The sequence below is a fragment of the Dromiciops gliroides genome, chromosome 2 (genome assembly GCF_019393635.1).
Source record: "Dromiciops gliroides isolate mDroGli1 chromosome 2, mDroGli1.pri, whole genome shotgun sequence".
In the NCBI taxonomy this organism is placed as follows: Eukaryota; Metazoa; Chordata; class Mammalia; order Microbiotheria; family Microbiotheriidae; genus Dromiciops; species Dromiciops gliroides.
In genome coordinates, this window is record NC_057862.1 from 153,606,562 (window position 1) to 153,623,611 (window position 17,050).

Genomic DNA, 17,050 nt, shown 5'->3' on the forward strand with positions numbered 1-17,050 from the left:
TCTCTTGCTATCTGAGAAAGTGTATTTAAGTTTGGTCTGACCTCTGCGCTTAAGTATATATCAGAAATACAGTTGGCTCTTCTTGAGATGTAGGTAATCTAAGAATCTTCTATTCTTTTAATTACTAGGAGATGTTTGCAAGAAAAGCTGAAATCTGGTTTTTAATGAGGATTTTCTCATTTTCTAATTATTATTTAAGTATTTATTACATGGATCTAGGTATCCCCCATATACTTAGGTATCCAGCTGTGAGAGAGAAAGAGAAAAAGAGATACAGAGAGACAGAAAGACAAAGAGACAGAGAAAGAGAGAGTAGAATTCCTTCTATAAAACTCATGGAGAACTTGCCATCAAAGCTAATTGTGTTATGTGTTCATAGTATATGTTGCAGGATGCATAACCTGTGATATACCTCAACCCTTGTAATAATTAGCTATGGTATAACAAAGTTCAATTTGATTCACCAAGCATTTTTAAAATGGCTTCTATGTATGCTAGGTACTGGGAATATAGAGACAAAAAATGAAATAGTTCTCGCCCTCAAAGAGCTTGCAGTTTTCAAGGGGATATTCTTTCGTTTTTTTGTTTGTTTTTGGGGGGGGTTCCCAAACAACACAAAAGAACACCTCTTGGTGTTTTGAAGTTCATCCCAACCATGGGCTGGGTAGCTTGCAGGTTGAACAAACTGCCAAAGTCCAGGAGTTTCAACATTTCTTTGGTATCAGGGCCCACTTCAATGATACCTCAGGGACATAGTTATCCCTCCTTTCTCTTTCTTCTTCTTGCAACTTGATGGAGATACCTTTCACAGGGCCTCTCTGGATGCATATATATATGTATGTATGTTACTCATCTGAGTTGCGATCTTGTTGCGGAGCTTCTTGCTGGGGATGATGGTGATCTCCTTGCACACGCGCTTGTTGGTGTGGAAGTCGTTGCCCAGGTGGGTGTAGTACTTTTCAACAATGACCCGTGCCACCTTCTTCATGGTCTTGGTCTGAACGCAACCCATGTTGGCTGCTGGGAGTGAAGGGCGGGATATACTTTGTTAAGTGATTAAAAGGTGGTATGATGCACTGGGGGGGCAGCTAGGTGTCCCCGAATCAGGAAGATTCATTTTTCTGAGTTCAAATTTGGACAAGCCATTTCACCCGGTTTGCCCCAGTTCCTTATTTGTAAAATGGGTTAGAGAAGGAAATGGCAAATGACTCTGCTATCTTTACCAAGAAACCCCCAAATGGGGTCATGAAGAGCTGGACAAGACTGAAATGAGTGACCGAAGACAACACAAAGCACTAATAACTGTGGAGATCAGGAAAAGTCTGGGAGGGATCTGAAGATTCTGAAAGGTGGGAGTGAACAGAGAGTCTGAGAGAGAGAGAGAGAGAGAGAGAGAGAGAGAGAGAGAGAGAGAGAGAGAAAGAGATACAGAAAGACAAAGAGAGACAAAGAGACAGAGAAAGAGAGAGTAGAATTCCTTCTATAAAAGAGAGTATTTTAGGGGTGAGGGCCTGTCTGTGATATAAGAGAGGTAATGTTATATATAGGGAGCAAGAAGGAGACCAGTTTGTATGGAGCACTTCATATATTTGGGGGGGGTAACATAAAATACATCAGCAAAGGTATCAGGTGTTATTAGGCCCCTCGAAATGCAGCTGGCACAAAATTTCATAGTTGATGGTTTCTATGACCTTTCTTAGAATTTTGTAATTGCACGTTCTATCATTTCTCACTCTAGGGAGTGAAGATAAATGAATCGATACGACAGATGCATCCATGCACACCTTTATATGCAAATAATTAATAATTAAGGCCTTTTTCCCCTTGAGAGAATCTTTGTGGATTGGAAGTTTTTCTCATCTTCTATTTTACCTGAATTAGTATTCCTATATAGAATCCAAAAGGAAAAAAAAAACCCAGTCACTTCTCTAAGGCCTTCAATCCTCTCTCTGAGAGAAGGTTATTCTCTGGGTACTCTTTCTGAATTTCCTGAGAAGATTCATGCCCATATCATAATATACTTAATATTATATATATATATGTATATATATATATATATACAGAAATAGCCAATATTTCCCATCAGTCATCATCTTGGACCCTTCCTGCCTCCCTCCCACTTTCACTCATCCTCTGTAGCCCAAAGGGAGGGAGGGAACATATTTCACTCCTCCCCAACCCAAGATTGGGACTCTTCCTATACAAAAACGGAAATCTGTGAAGCCATTTCCAAAGCTGGCCCATTACTACCTCATCTCGGATGGCCCTTTGGAAGACTACATCCTTCCATCTTCAGTTGACTATAAAGAAAATCCTCTCATAAATCTTTTTGGAAAGAAAAATCTTGAGTGTGAGTTTCCTTTCCCCCTTTCTAGTGCAGACCCTGGATTGATTACTACATTACCACTCATTTGGAGAGGCCTTTGGCCTTAAAGGAAGGAATTGAAATGGGTTGGAGAAAACTCTCCCTTTTTTGAATGCCCTTGTTTGAATGGCTGCAATGAATGAGTCTACTTCAGTAGGGTAGAACCAGCACACGAAACACTCTAAATCCTAGGGGCAATAGGGAGTCACTGGTGTCTCTTCAGCAGGAGGGTGACATTATTAGGTCTCTGCTTTAAGGCATAAACATTTTGAAGCTGTGTGGGAAGTAGAAGGTAAGACTTGAAGAGAAGAGACCAGTTGGAAGGTTATTGCCATAGTCCAAGTGAAAGGCAACAAGAGTTGGAACTAGGGTTTCCATATAAGAGGAAAAGAGACAGATGCTAGAGATGTTGTGATGAAGAATTTGATTGTAGAATGAAGGGGAAGGAACAGTGAAGAATTCAGGATGACTCTGAGATTGTGAACCAAGGAGTACTCTCAACAAAAAGAACAATAAGAGTAGTGGATAGCATTTATATAGTGCTTTAAGGTTTGAAAAACATTTACACATCTCTCATTTGATCCTTACAACAACCCTAGGAGGTAGGTACTATTATGATCCCAATTTCACCTATTAGGAAATTGAGTCAGACAGAGGTTAAGTGACTTGCTCAGGGTCACATAGCTAGTAAGCAGTTGAAGTCAGATTTGAACTCAGTTCTTCTGCCTCCAGGTCTAGTACTAGCACCACCTTTCTAATTCTCTGCACCTCTTTCTAATATCCGGTATCCATAGTTTTTTGTTTTGACTACTAAAAAGAGGTTGAATTTGATTTCTTGTGCTCTTTATAAGCCTTTCTCTAGTGTGTGCCAGTGATATGAGAGCTTTAGGTTATGACCATTTTTGCCTTTTCCACTTTCCAACCTCAATCCTTCCTACCGAGGTAAGGATGAGTGCATTGTTGAAATGAATTATTTCTTTTTGACATTGTTTTAGGAGTATTCATTTTTCATTTTAATTTTTTTCCCATTGTTATGGGAGATGTATACAATTATTTTTTGGGGGGGTTGGTAAGGCAATTGGGGTTAAGTGACTTGCCCAGGGTCACACAGCTAGTAAGTGTTAAGTGTCTGAGGCTGGATTTGAACTTAGGTCTTCCTGACTCCAGGGCTGGAGCCACCTAGCTGCCCCAATGTATACAATTTTTAAACTGATATGTGATGTGAGGTTTTGTTATTTATTTTGCCTCTCACATCTTCTATTTCCTCTAGAAATGTGCCCTCTCTTCTTCCCTTTATAAACCTTGTCTATAAGATAAAGGCTTATCAAGGAGTGGGAGCTATCCAGCCCTTTTTAGAGTTCATAATAAAATCCCTTCAACTTTCCCTAGACAGTCTAACAGTCTAGAAGGCCTACTTGTTGTAGGCCTATAAAATACCTCCCTGACAGACTGTCTCAGTTTTGTGACTTAGCATATCCCCATGGATGGACACCTCCCCTGCTACTTTCTGGAACTGAAAGCTTTTTGTGCTTGTAGAGCATATCTGTCCCGGGTTAGACCCCTTTACTCTCACGCCAAGATGCAGATAACATCTGATGTAATGCCTATCCTACCATTAGCATGAGGTATGACTGACTGACTTGTTTATAACCTGTCATCATTTGAGAGACCTTATTAGAGAATGCTGCAGATTTTGTGATTAGAATGCTTTGTAATGCTCTGCTCCGTCATGCTAAAAGGCTTTATCATATAATGGTAAAAGATGATAGAGGATTGTTAATTTTTCTGATTCATGATGATAAGCATTATAAAATTGACACAATCAGCTTGTCCCTTACAGAACCTCACCTTGGATAGGGGCCTCTCAAGCTCCGCACAGACTTAGGAGGTAAAAAGAATAATTTTGTGGTTGTTAAGTCATGTCTGACTCTTGGTTTTCTTGCCAAAGATAGTAGAATGGTTTGCTGTTTCCTTCTCCAGCTCACTTTACAGATCAGGAAAATGAGACCAACAGGGTTAAGTGACACACCCAGGGTCATACAGTTTGTTGTTGTTTGTCCTTTGTTCTAGAAGAGGATAGTGATGTCATGATGTCACTGGGGTGATGTCATGACGTACTGAATTGGATTTATGTGAGGGAGGGCTGTTCAAGGTCATCAATCTCACTCTCTCCTCAGGACAACTAGAGATGGTTCTGGATGTTTAAGGCAATTGGGGTTAAGTGACTTTCCCAGGGTCACAAGGTAGTCAGTATCTGAAGCCAGATTTGAACTCACAAAGAAAAATCTTCCTGACTTCAGGCCCAGCACTCTATCCACTGTACCAACTAGTTGCCCTAAAAATAATAATAGCTAGTATTTATATATCAGGCACTGTGCTAAGCTCTTTACAAATGTTATCCCAATTTAACACTGACACCAGATTTAGCCCATCTGAATGGTCTGCCTGGGAAAGACTACTAGCCCCCCACCCCCATAGGAGTAGTCTATTCTATGCTCCATGGTATTCAGGAATCTGGGGTCCAGAAGTGACTCTGAGTGAAGCACACATATTCCAATTGAGTATTCTTATCAAGAAAGTGCTTAACCCACCAGATGGTGAGTCTATACACCATTCTTCCCTCCTTGGCTTACCTGACATGGTTAAGTCCTTATTGCTTGGGTCAGACCAGCACAGATGTCATCTGCAGCTCTAGCTCTGTGTACACCATTTCAGCAGATTGCCCATTTGTGGTAGAGAAATTGGGCTGGCATGCAACAGTGAGTAAGTGGGAATTGTGGGTCTATTGGGCCTTTTGGATGCCAGAATAGCAATGTACTTATTTAACAATGAGGTTAGATTGAAGTCAACTGACACTGGAGGTGTTCTCACATATGGTCATTTACCTAGGAAATGTCTATTTCAAATGAATTTTTGGCCTTAAACATGAGGGCAATAAGCCCTCAACTAGCTTTGAAAGGTTTTTTTATGCTATTTTATACCTTACATATTATCTTAAATGTTTGCAATGAAGGAGCCTTTTGTCTTGACAGGAATAATGCTAATAATATTAGGTGGGCTTCATAGCACAGTGGCTGAATAAGCCAGGGGTCAAGAGTTCAAATCTCACTGGAGAAAATTTTAAGTAATGTTTGCAATAAATGACCCTTTTGTTTTAATAAGAATAATATTAATCATTACTATTTTATTACAAACTAAAATAGCTTTTCAGCAAAATTCTATTTTGAAGATTATATTGTTTAACATTTGCTTTGAGAGTACTTTGTAGTACACAGATGAGATTAAAGTTCAATGATATTTTCAGAGAGCATTTATAGGCATAGACTAATGCTTTAGTTAAATTCCAAACTCAAGCTGTAATTTAACTGTAAGACATATTTGAAAATGTTAAATCCTATAAAACCCCCCAACAATTTGCTCATTAGCAGGTCTTAAAGACACAAAGTGCTAATAATTGCTATTCTTTAATGGTGCTGATGTAGAGGCTAATGGTGTGATGAATTTCTCTTTGTTCTGCCTCTGTAGTTAATGATATGATTACCTGCCATATGTTGTCAATTAGACAGAGTTTGGATATTAGCAATAACATATTCCCATTAGCTGATGGAAATTTGGAACTTCAAATAACTGTGCCTACACGCACTCCGGTAAATATAAGCATCATTGTCTCTTCAAAGAAAGAAAAATCTATTAAAAGTTTATATTAGAGATATTGTCTAAATACAGACTGAAGTATGCTATTTTTTGCTTTTATTCGTTTTTAAAATTTGAATCTTCTCGTACAAAACAACTAATACAGAAATGTTTTATGTGATTGCACATGTACAACTTATATCTGATTCCTTACCATCTCAAGGAGCGGGGAGGAGAAGGAAGGAGAGAGGGATAGAATATGGAACTCAAAACTTTTTTAAAATGTAAAAATTGTTTTAATATGTAATGGGGGGAAATAAAAAATATATTAAATATATTGAAATGTATTGGGACGGCTAGGTGGCGCAGTGGATAAAGCACCAGCCCTGGATTCAGGAGTACCTGAGTTCAAATCCGGCCTAAGACACTTGACACTTACTAGCTGTGTGACCCTGGGCAAGTCACTTAACCCCCATTGTCCCGCAAAAAAAAAAAAAGAAAAAGAAAAAAGAAAAAAATAAATATATTAAAAAAAATTGGAACAGGATGGTTCAAAATTTAATAAATTAGAATTTAATTCTTAGAACTAAGCAAAAATCTAGAAAACTGTTTTTCCTTACCATGATTTTTTAAAATTTAGAGACATTTACATTGTTATAGGAATAGCCCAGCTTTCATGTTTAAAAGTTTTACTCTGATTTTTCCATTCTTGGCTTTTAACTTTTCTTTGTAGTGATCACCAAGACTTCACTAGTCTGAAACCTAATCATGTTGTGGAGTCTTGTAGTCTATGCCAGTATCACATGAACTTTGGCTGGTCCTCCAAAGCCGGAAGGGCCTTAAATATGCACCTGTCAATGAATTCTATGTCTCCCATTCATGATCAGCCATGTTGCTTGTGAGGTTAGCAGTAGGATAATGGAGTTTTCAGCCATGGAAACCCTTGAAGACAACCTACTTGTGGTGATCTTTGTGGGTTGAAGGAACATTTGTACCTCTACAGAATCACAGATCCTTAAAGATTTAAAGCAAAGAATAATAAGAGAGATCATTCTTATAAACACAGATGACTACGGGCATATACCTTCAGAGTAGGTGTTGACCTTCAAGATGGTTATTTAAATAATGTGATGTGAAGACATTCCAAAATATTCCTGCCACTCTCACAAGGTCCTCCACTAGGAAATGGTTTTGGGGGGTAGGTAGGTGAAGCCATTGTCCTCTGTTAAAATCTGAAGTGAGTTACACATTAAGCTATGAGTCATTAACACCATGTGTTAATTCATCAGGTCATTTCCAGTATAATTAAGAGGAGTACAAAAGAGTACAAAAGATATAAGTTTGAATAGGGAGAGAGGGAAAAAGGGAGACAAGAGGGCTTTCTTCAAGTATTTTCAGGACTGTTAGATGCTACCATTTAACATTTAGGTGGTTTCGTTTGGCTTCTGAGAGACTGCAAACTTTAACTATAGAACGAATACAAGTATAAGTATCTGTCTAGGTCTTGGACTGATTGCCTCCATGGAGGGATTAAGTCACTGAGAATTCTGGAATTTGTAGTTTTCCCAGCCCCCAAGGTAGCCAGTTTGAGACCTCACTGTGTAAACATGGAAGTTGCTAGGTGGTGCAGTGGATAGAGCACTGGACCTGGGGTCAGGAAGGCCTAAGTTCAAATCTAGCCTCAAACACTTAGTGTGACCCAGACTTTTTTCAGTTTCCTCACCTGTAAAATGGAGATAACAACTTCTTTCCGGGATTGCTGTGAGAATAAAAATGAGTTAATATTTGTAAAGTGCATTATAAACCTTAAAATCCTGAATGAATGCCAGTTATTATTATCATTAGAACTACCCAAAAGTCAAACAGTCAACTTTCTGGACTTAGTGAGTTCCCAGCTACTAGAAGTCTTTAAACAGTGTCTAGGTAACTGCTGGGGCAGCTAGGTGGCACATTGGACAGAGCACCTGGCCTGGAGTCCTAGCTTCTGTTACTGGGTAGAGATGTAACCTGCCAACTGCTCATATAGGTACTACAGTCACAGGTATTGGAGATCCAGAAAAGAAAGTTCTGGCCACCAAAGTCCTCAGCACTGACAAACAGTTCAACAACAGAAAGTGATGATTTTATCAGTGGAAATGACATCAAAGAAAAGGCATTGCCATTTTCTTTGCCATTGTACCCTAAGGACCACAGGACCTTTCTATCTGACTTGCAGCTGAAACCTTCCCTTTGTATTGTCTCCCTATTAAAAAGTGAGCTCCTGGGGCAGCTAGGTGGCGCAGTGGATAGAGCACCAGCCCTGGAGTCTGGAGTACCTGAGTTCAAATCCAGCCTCAGACACTTAACACTTACTAGCTGTGTGACCTTGGGCAAGTCACTTAACCCCAATTGCCTCACTAAAACAAAACAAAAATAAAAAGTGAGCTCCTGGAAAATAAGACCTCTTTTCTACTGGTATTTCTCCAGCTTAGCACAATGCTTTACACATAATAACTGCTTAAGAAATTTTTATTCATTCACTCAATACTATCTGCCTAATCTATTCATGATCAAACAAGAAAATGAGATTAGCCTGGAATGATTTGTTGTTGAACTTATTTTAGCTCTTGGCACTACTCCCTCCCTAGTTAAGTACTCATAAAAACATTCTTTTTGATAGTGACCATCAGACCAAATGGATGTCTTGGTTGGTGTTGCTTAACAAGAGGCAACCAATTTGATCTAGAATTTTACCAGTTTTCTGTTAGAATTATTTGTCTTTGGCAGGTAGGTGACATAGTGGATAAAGCACTGGCCCTGGATTCAGGAGGACTTGAGTTCAAATCCAACTTTAGACACTTGACACTAGCTGTGTGACCCTGGGCAAGTCACTTAACCATCATTGCCCCACCAAAAAAAAAAAAAAGAAAAAGAAAGGGATTAAAAATGTTTTGGGGGCAACTAGGTGGCATAGTGAATAAAGTACCAGACCTGGATTTAGGAGTACCTGAGTTCTGTGTGACCCTGGGCAAGTCACTTAACCCTCATTGCCCCATCAAAAAAAAAAAAGAATTATTCGTCTTCTTTCTCATTTTGAAAATCAGAAAAAACATTTCTCTTTCTTCTTCATCAAGGAATTCTTCTGGTTTGTATTTACTCCTCAAAGATCACCAATAATGGTCCAATGATGACATATATAGGGATTTGTTCCCTTATCACTGTTCAAACCGATAAAAGGTATCAGTTGCCAAACAACAAATTACTAAGAGCAGGGGAACTGAGAACATAACAAGTTATTAACTGTGACAGTGACAAGGAAAGTGGAGAGCTGACAACATCTTATACTACTAACAGAGTGATGATGATTCACCTTTTACACAGCACTTTCCTCACTATTCTGTGAGCAAGGAAGTTTTAGTCTTATTTTATAGATAAGGAAACAGTCCCTTACAGGTTAAGTGATTTGCCTACAGCTACACAACTTTTAGATATCTAAGACAGGAATTGAACCTATGTCATGACTCCAAATCCTGCAGGATGCCTCTTAATTTGGCCCTACCTTTGGGTATTATAATGGAGGAAAATGGCATAATATTGAACTCCCACTACTCTTCAGAAGACCTGGGTTTAAAATCAGCCCTATCACTTAGAGACTATGGCAAATTACTAAGGCCTCCATTTTCTCCTTTACAAAGAGTGTCTGATGGTCATAGATGAGCTCCAAGATCACTTCCAGCTGTGACATTCTTTGATTCTATTTCAGTTAAGGACTTTAATTAGAAACCTTAAAAAGAAGAGGGACCAATGAAGGAAAATTAAATTCTCAACTTAATTCTTTTTTTTTTTGGCGGGGCAATGGGGGTTAAGTGACTTGCCCAGGGTCACACAGCTAGTAAGTGTCTGAGGCCGGATTTGAACTCAGGTACTCCTGAATCCAGGGCTGGTGCTTTATCCACTGCGCCACCTAGCTGCCCCCTCTCAACTTAATTCTTATCTATATGTGGAAACTGGTTGCTGGGGTAGAAATGAAAGCAATCTTTGGGGAAGAGACTATGTCATCTTAGAATTTGTGATGCAAAAGAGTAAGGCTAATACTAGTTTGACTTGCCCCCTAAAAAAACAGTGAAGATTTCAAATGGATTGAAATCCTATAGAGAAAATCCACCCAGGAGAGATGGAAAATGATCAAGAAAAAAATTCTGAACCCATAAAGAGAAACCATTCAAGTGACAAGAAAAGGTGAGATTTGTTTAGAGACTAATGTGGATGCACAGGGAACTCACTAATCAATATAGATTTTAAAATATGGGAGATAGAAGAAAGAGTAGGCAATAGAGAATGAATACAAATGTGTGGTCCAGTCCTGTAAAAATAGTGCTGTGAATTATAAAGCTCAGAATGAGCTAACATTGACTAGGAAAGTAAAATGTAACAAATGTTTTATGCTTTATAAAAAAGTAACATTGAAGAAAAGAGAATCAAGGAAGGCAAGTGGCCTTTGTTTAAGGTAGTTAGAATGATACTGATGACAAAAGGAAGATATGCTCAACTCACTTTATTTCTCTACTCTCTGCCAAGGAGAATGATGTGGGAACTGCAGAGGATAAAACATGAATGGTTAATAGAGTTAATAGAGAATTACCCAATATAGGGTGTTAACAATAGTGAAAAAACAAGAGAGCACCTGGCTGCTCTTGAAGTCACCTACCCCAGATGTACCACAATTCATGTTACAGTATTGAAAGCACTGGCAGGTGAGATCAGTAATTATTGAAATATCATGGAGAATGGAGAACATATTATAGGATTAAATAAGGAGAAAATCCAGATGTTCAAAAAAGGTAATGGAGCCTTCAAACCCAAGGTCATTGGAATGACTTTAATTCCTGCCACAGTTCTTGAATAGATGGTTACTAAATAGCCAACTCTTTTTTCCCCCAATTTTGACCATTTTAATTGAACCAAATCCTAATTCTGCTGCTTGACCTTGGGCAAGTTGCTTAATCTGTCTGAACTGCAATGACCCCATCTGTAAAATGAAGGGCATGAACTAAATCACTTCTAATGAGCTCTAAATCTATAATCCCATGATTTAGAAAAGAACATGGTGATCACCAAGAGCCAGGTTGGCTGACAAGAAAAGATCATGCCATCTCAAGTTGATTTCCTTTTTTTGGAAAGAGTTACTAAGCTGCTAAATCAAGGGAATAACAAATACAATTTACCTCAATTTTAGCAAAGCGTTTTATTAAGTTTCTCATGCTATTTTTGTGTAAAATAAGAGATCTGGACAATAGTATATTTACTGGTTGAATGATTGGTTCTAAAAAGTCATCATTTTTTGATGTCAGCTTGGAAGGAGATCCTTACTGGAAATCTTCAGGAAACTGTAGTTTGTCCTGTGCAATTTAACATTTTTATCAGTGACTTACATAAAGGTAGAGGTAGCATGTTTATCAGATTTTCAAATAGCACAAAGTTGAGAATAGCATAACAGGGTTAGGATTAAAAAATATCTTGGCAGGCTAGAATATTGATTCCAAATTAATAAGACTAAATATAACAGGGATAAAAGTAAGGTCTTACAAGGGTTCCAAAGACCAACTTCACAAGTACAAGATGGTAGAGACAATTTATCTTAAAAGGATCTGGGGCTGTTAGTGGATTCAATATAATTCAGGGTGATATGCCCAACCCATACCTAGAGTGTCGTATTAGATTCTTGATGAATCTATTTAGGAAGGGCATTCTTATACTGGAGAGCATTCAAGAGTGAGCAGCTAGGATGATGAAAAAGTCTTTGACTTGATGCCATATTAGAATTGGGGAAAAGAGGGATAACATCTCTCTTCAAGAATTTCAAAAGCTTTCACTTAGAAGAACTAGACTTATATTTGACTCCAAAGGGCAGAATTAGAAGGAGTTGCTGAAAGTTAAAGAAGCAGATACAGGCTTTATCTAAGGAAAAATTGCCTAACAGAGCTCTCTGAAAGTGAATGCACTGCCTCATAGTTAATAGTTTTGTTTTTTTCCTCATTGCAAGACTTTGGGGAAAGACTGGAAAATAATTCATCAAATATGCTGTGGATCATTTCTTCTTAGGTTATACTAGATGGCCTTTCAAGTCCTTTCTAGCACTGATAGTCTATAAATAGGACAATAACTTTGTGGATAAATTAAAACAATATAGAAGACCGACAAAGCTTTCTGACAAATGCTTCTCCACTTTCCCTCAATTCCCAGTGCCATGGCAATACATAATGGCCATGTATACCAGTTATCTGGAAAAGTCTAATTCCAGGATGCTTACTGTGTTTCTAGTTTTGATCAAAATTCTCAATTAATCTATTAGAATTTTTAATTCAAAATAATAGTTACAATAATTTATTATTTTTACAAGCTAATTTTCTCAATATTGGGAAGACAGGAAGGTAGTACTCAAAAATAAATTTCCATCAAAATAACACAGTTTTGACTAATAGATAGACTATCACCTCAAAATCATTAAAAATGATTTTGTTAGTCAAAATGCTTAAGACTACATCAGTTTTTTAATGGCAAGAATATACCTTTTCAGGCTCTAACAGCATGACTCAGTGTTTTTCATATTTTCAAATTGCATATATACTTCCTGAAAAGGTTTATAATAGACTTTATAAGCACCAAGAAACACCATCTCTTTGAATCTCAAAGTAGAAACATTATTTTTTTGTTTTGTTTTGTTTTTGTTTTTTTGGGTTTTTTTGGTGAGGCAATTGGGGTTAAGTGACTTGCCCAGGGTCACACAGCTAGCAAGTGTCAAGTGTCTGAGGCCGGATTTGAACTCAGGTACTCCTGACTCCAGGGCCAGTGCTTTATCCACTGCGCCACCTAGCTGCCCCAACATAATTATTTTTTTTTTGAGGCAATTGGGGTTAAGTGACTTGCCCAAGGTCACACAGCTAGTAAGTGTTAAGTGTCTGAGGCCGGATTTGAACCCAGGTATTCCTGAATCCAGGGCTGGTGCTCTATCCACTGCGTCATCTAGCTGCCCCCCAACATTATTTTTTAAATACGAGTTTTACGAAGCAGATTTCCATTCGTTTAAAATGCCCATTTCCATGTTTTTCAGGAGTGTAGTCATAATATATAAATAATCAGTGAATAGGTTTGTGACCCTAATATGCCACATAGAAATGGATTGAGGGTCTCCTGATCATATTTGTTTGGATTTCCATTCACAAACAATGGAGTGAATTTTGAATATTCACACACACACACACATATAAATGTATGTACACACACACTATGGAGTATTATTAAGATGTCATTAACAAATGGTGATCTCAAGAGCTCTTTTGAAATTATTCAGCAAACAGACCCTTTTTACAGGACATTCGACTTGCATCAACAGCAAACCACACGTTCTTCTCTTACCTTAGACTTTATGAATATTCTTGCTCATTTCAAAATTAACCCTTAATTTTGAAAAACAGTAAGAACAAGAATTTCTCTTTCCTCGAAGAAGATTAAATCTTTTGAAAACTAAAAGGCAAGGTAGGCTTCATCCCACATGAAAAGCTTTGCTGGTATGGTTTAGAATGGCCATTATATGAATTAAAAGAGGGATCTTATAGATATCAGCAGGCATTGTGATAATTGAAATATAAGAATATTATTAATTTTGTTAAGTCTAATGATTTTCAACTTTGTGTTCATATGTTAAGATGAAAATGTTTGGGAATAGTGACAAAGATGTACATACATAGATAGAAATAATGGATAATATCTATCCAGCTAGATATCACCCTTTTTCCATATAATTCAAACATGCAGATTATGAGAAAATTCAAGAATCAACAAGATTTACAATAACCGTTTGTTTATTCAGAAAAATCACCTTTTTCACATAAGTGAATTACCCAGATAACTTAAGTTCATCCTTTTAAATGCCAAAACTTGGAGGAAAAGATAAAAATCTTTCTAAAATATATTAAATGTTTGCTGTATTCTTAATTAGAGGGGACTATATAGAATTTAACATTTAATTAATCATTCAAAGATATATGCCCAATTCTTGGCACATAGTAAGTACTTAATAAATGCTTCTTGATTGATTAATTATGATGCTCAGTGATTATTCTTTGCTGAATTAGAAATGATGTCTTTTAGAACTATGTAGTTTAAGACCATTCTCCTATATGAAATTTTTTCTGTTATTCTTTTTGAGTCCGGGTATCTGGTTTTTTTCTAGTTTTTGTCATTAAAAAGCAAACAAAAAAACTAATGTAGTTGGGCCTTCAAGCATCTGGCCTAATAAAATCTTTTTGTTAAATTTTTTAGAAATGATAGTCTAGGTTGTGTCATTTATTTTGGATTATGTCGTTTATTTTGATTCTTAATTATTTTCTAGGTCCATATTCCTGTTTTCCCTGTTATTTATTTATTTTTTTTAGTGAGGAAGTTGGGGTTAAGTGACTTGCCCAGGGTCACACAGCTAGTAAGTGTTATGTGTCTGAGGCCGGATTTGAACTCAGGTACTCCTGACTCCAGAGCCAGTGCTCTATCCACTGCGCCACCTAGCTGCCCTGTTTTCCCTGTTATTGAGAAAATCATCTGTGTCTGCTCTTGATACAACTGTCATTTTAAAAATTATATTTTGTCTTAATACTACTATCTTTTCTGGATTAACCCTGATTTCCCTCTTCTGCCCTGGCTCAGAGAGCCTTCCTTTAGAACACAGAAAAAGTTAAGCAAAACCAACCAATTCAGCAATCTTGGCATCAGACAGGGTATACAACATTCCACATCTGCGGTCCTGCATCTTTCCAAGGAGAAAAAGGATGCACATTTCTTCCTTCTTCTTCCAGGTCGAAGCTTGGCCATTACAACTATACAGTTGTGACCTTTTATTGTTCTTTTTCAGATGCTATTTTTCATCCAACTCATAACCCTCTCCCACCCCTCACCTCCTCCATTTCCTGGTTCTCATCTCTCCTGGGCTAGAAGGCCAGAGAACCAGCATGTTTTAATCCTGAGTAATGGGATTTGAATAAACATCTTTGAGGTTCTCCTTTTAGTAAAAGTACATGATTTTATTTGGTATTGAAGCTTACTTCCAAATCTCTTAGCCAGTTAGAGGTCCTTTTTTGACATCAGTAGTTAGGGAGACAAGGAAGATATTGAGAAAATCAAATTGAGTCTGATTCCATTTTGTAATTGACTCTATTCTGTATCACCACCAATATTTTTGTATAACTACTTGAAGTCACTTTCCTTTGTCTTTAAGTTCAGTTCAGAAATTCACAGGTTCAAAAGTTGTTTTCCTCTCTAAGTTTTGTTCTTGTTCAGTGCCTAACTTTTTGTGACCCCATTTGGGGGTTTCTTGGCAAAGACATGAGGGTGGTTTGCCATTACCTTCTCCAGCTCATTTGACAGATAAGGAAATTGAGGCAAACAGGGTTAAGTGACTTGCTCAGGGTCACAGAACTCCTAAGTGTCTAAGGTAATATTTTAATCCAGGAAGAGGAGTCTTCCCGACACTAGGCCTGACACTATCAACTGCACCACCTATCTGTTCCAAGTTAGGTTTAAAAGCTGTTTCCCCATTAAAACACTTTAATTAAAAGAAGCCTTCTATCTTAAGTTTAAGAGTTCAGTTTCCCTATAAGTCACTTTTAATTGAAGGCAGCTAGTTATTTCTATAGTGCTGACTGTCCTTGGATAATTTGTAGGAATGTGTTATCTCTTATGTTCAGAAGTTTAGCTTTCCTATGAATCACTCCATTCCAGGGAAGTCTGTTATCTCTGTTCCACTAACAGATAGACTCCACCCATCAACCTTTCCCAACAGCAGGATGAAAGGAGGGGTTGTTACTAACCCAAAGTGTCTGGCCAGTTATATTGTTTTTGCTGCCTGTGCTTTGTAACCCATTATATTATTTTTTCTGTCTATGATATTTCTGACTTTGAAACCAAACATTTTGTTTCACCTATCTATGATGCTGCCTTCTAAGTTTTGGAGGCTCCTCATTTTGTCTGTAAAAATGATTTGTTAGCCTTCACTTGAGGTCTTTTAGCTTGCTGAGGCACTGAGAGACCCCATTTATTGGTAATTGCTAGTCTTACAATAAGGGTAGTGAGGTGATGCAGTGGATAAAGTGCCAAGCCTGGAGTAAGGAAGACCTGAGTTCAAATCCAGCCTTAGCTACTAGCTATAAGAACTTGGGCAAGTCACTTAATTAACCCCATTTATTTCAGTTTCTTCATCTGTCAAATGAACTGGAGAAGGAAATCGCAAACCACTCCAGTATCTTGGCCAAAAAACCCCAAATGGAGTCACAAAGAGTCAGACATGACTGACTTGAGTGAACAATAAATTGATCATGCTTGGAGCTTTGTGCTTCAAGTCAACCTTATTTTCAATTGTGACGATATCTGTAGTGAGGGAAACAATTCACCAAGTCTGGTGAATTTTCATTTTTTTCATAGATAGTATTTATATTAAGAACAGTGAAAGGGGAAGGTAGGTGGTGTAATGGATAAAGCACCAGCCCTAGATTCAGGAAGACCTGAGTTCAAATCCTAGCTGTGTGACCCTGGGCATGACACTTAACCCTCATTGCCCTGCAAAACAAAACAAAAAAAAGAGTGAAAATATATAATATTTATAATTTATATACTATTTTAAGATTTAAAAAGTAATTCCTCACTATCACCCTGTTAAGTCAGTATTACATGTATCATTACCCTTACTTTGCAGAGTTAAAAAAAAAAAGGCTTAGAAAGAGGGATTTGTCCATGATCATATGACTCATAAATGCTGTATCTGGGATTTGAAGCTTCATCTCCTGACTCTTAATCCAGTACTAGATATTACCACAGTACTATATATCACTTTCATTGCCACATTTGAATATGTAGTTCTTCTACTTTGTAGTAGGAGCAGCTGGTGGGGCAGTGAAGAGTCAGGAAGACCTGATTTCAAACCTCACTTCAAATCCAGCCTCAGACACTTACCAGTTAGGTGACCCTGGGCAAGTCACTTGGTGTCTGAAACCAGATTTGAACTCAGGTACTCCTTAATCCATGGCC

The 17,050-nt window shown here is 37.7% G+C and overlaps 1 pseudogene; it reads right to left on the reverse strand.

Moving 5' to 3' along the window:
* Positions 1–558: 558 nt before the first annotated feature.
* LOC122738423 lies at positions 559–1,012 on the reverse strand (annotated as a pseudogene).
* Positions 1,013–17,050: the final 16,038 nt, after the last annotated feature.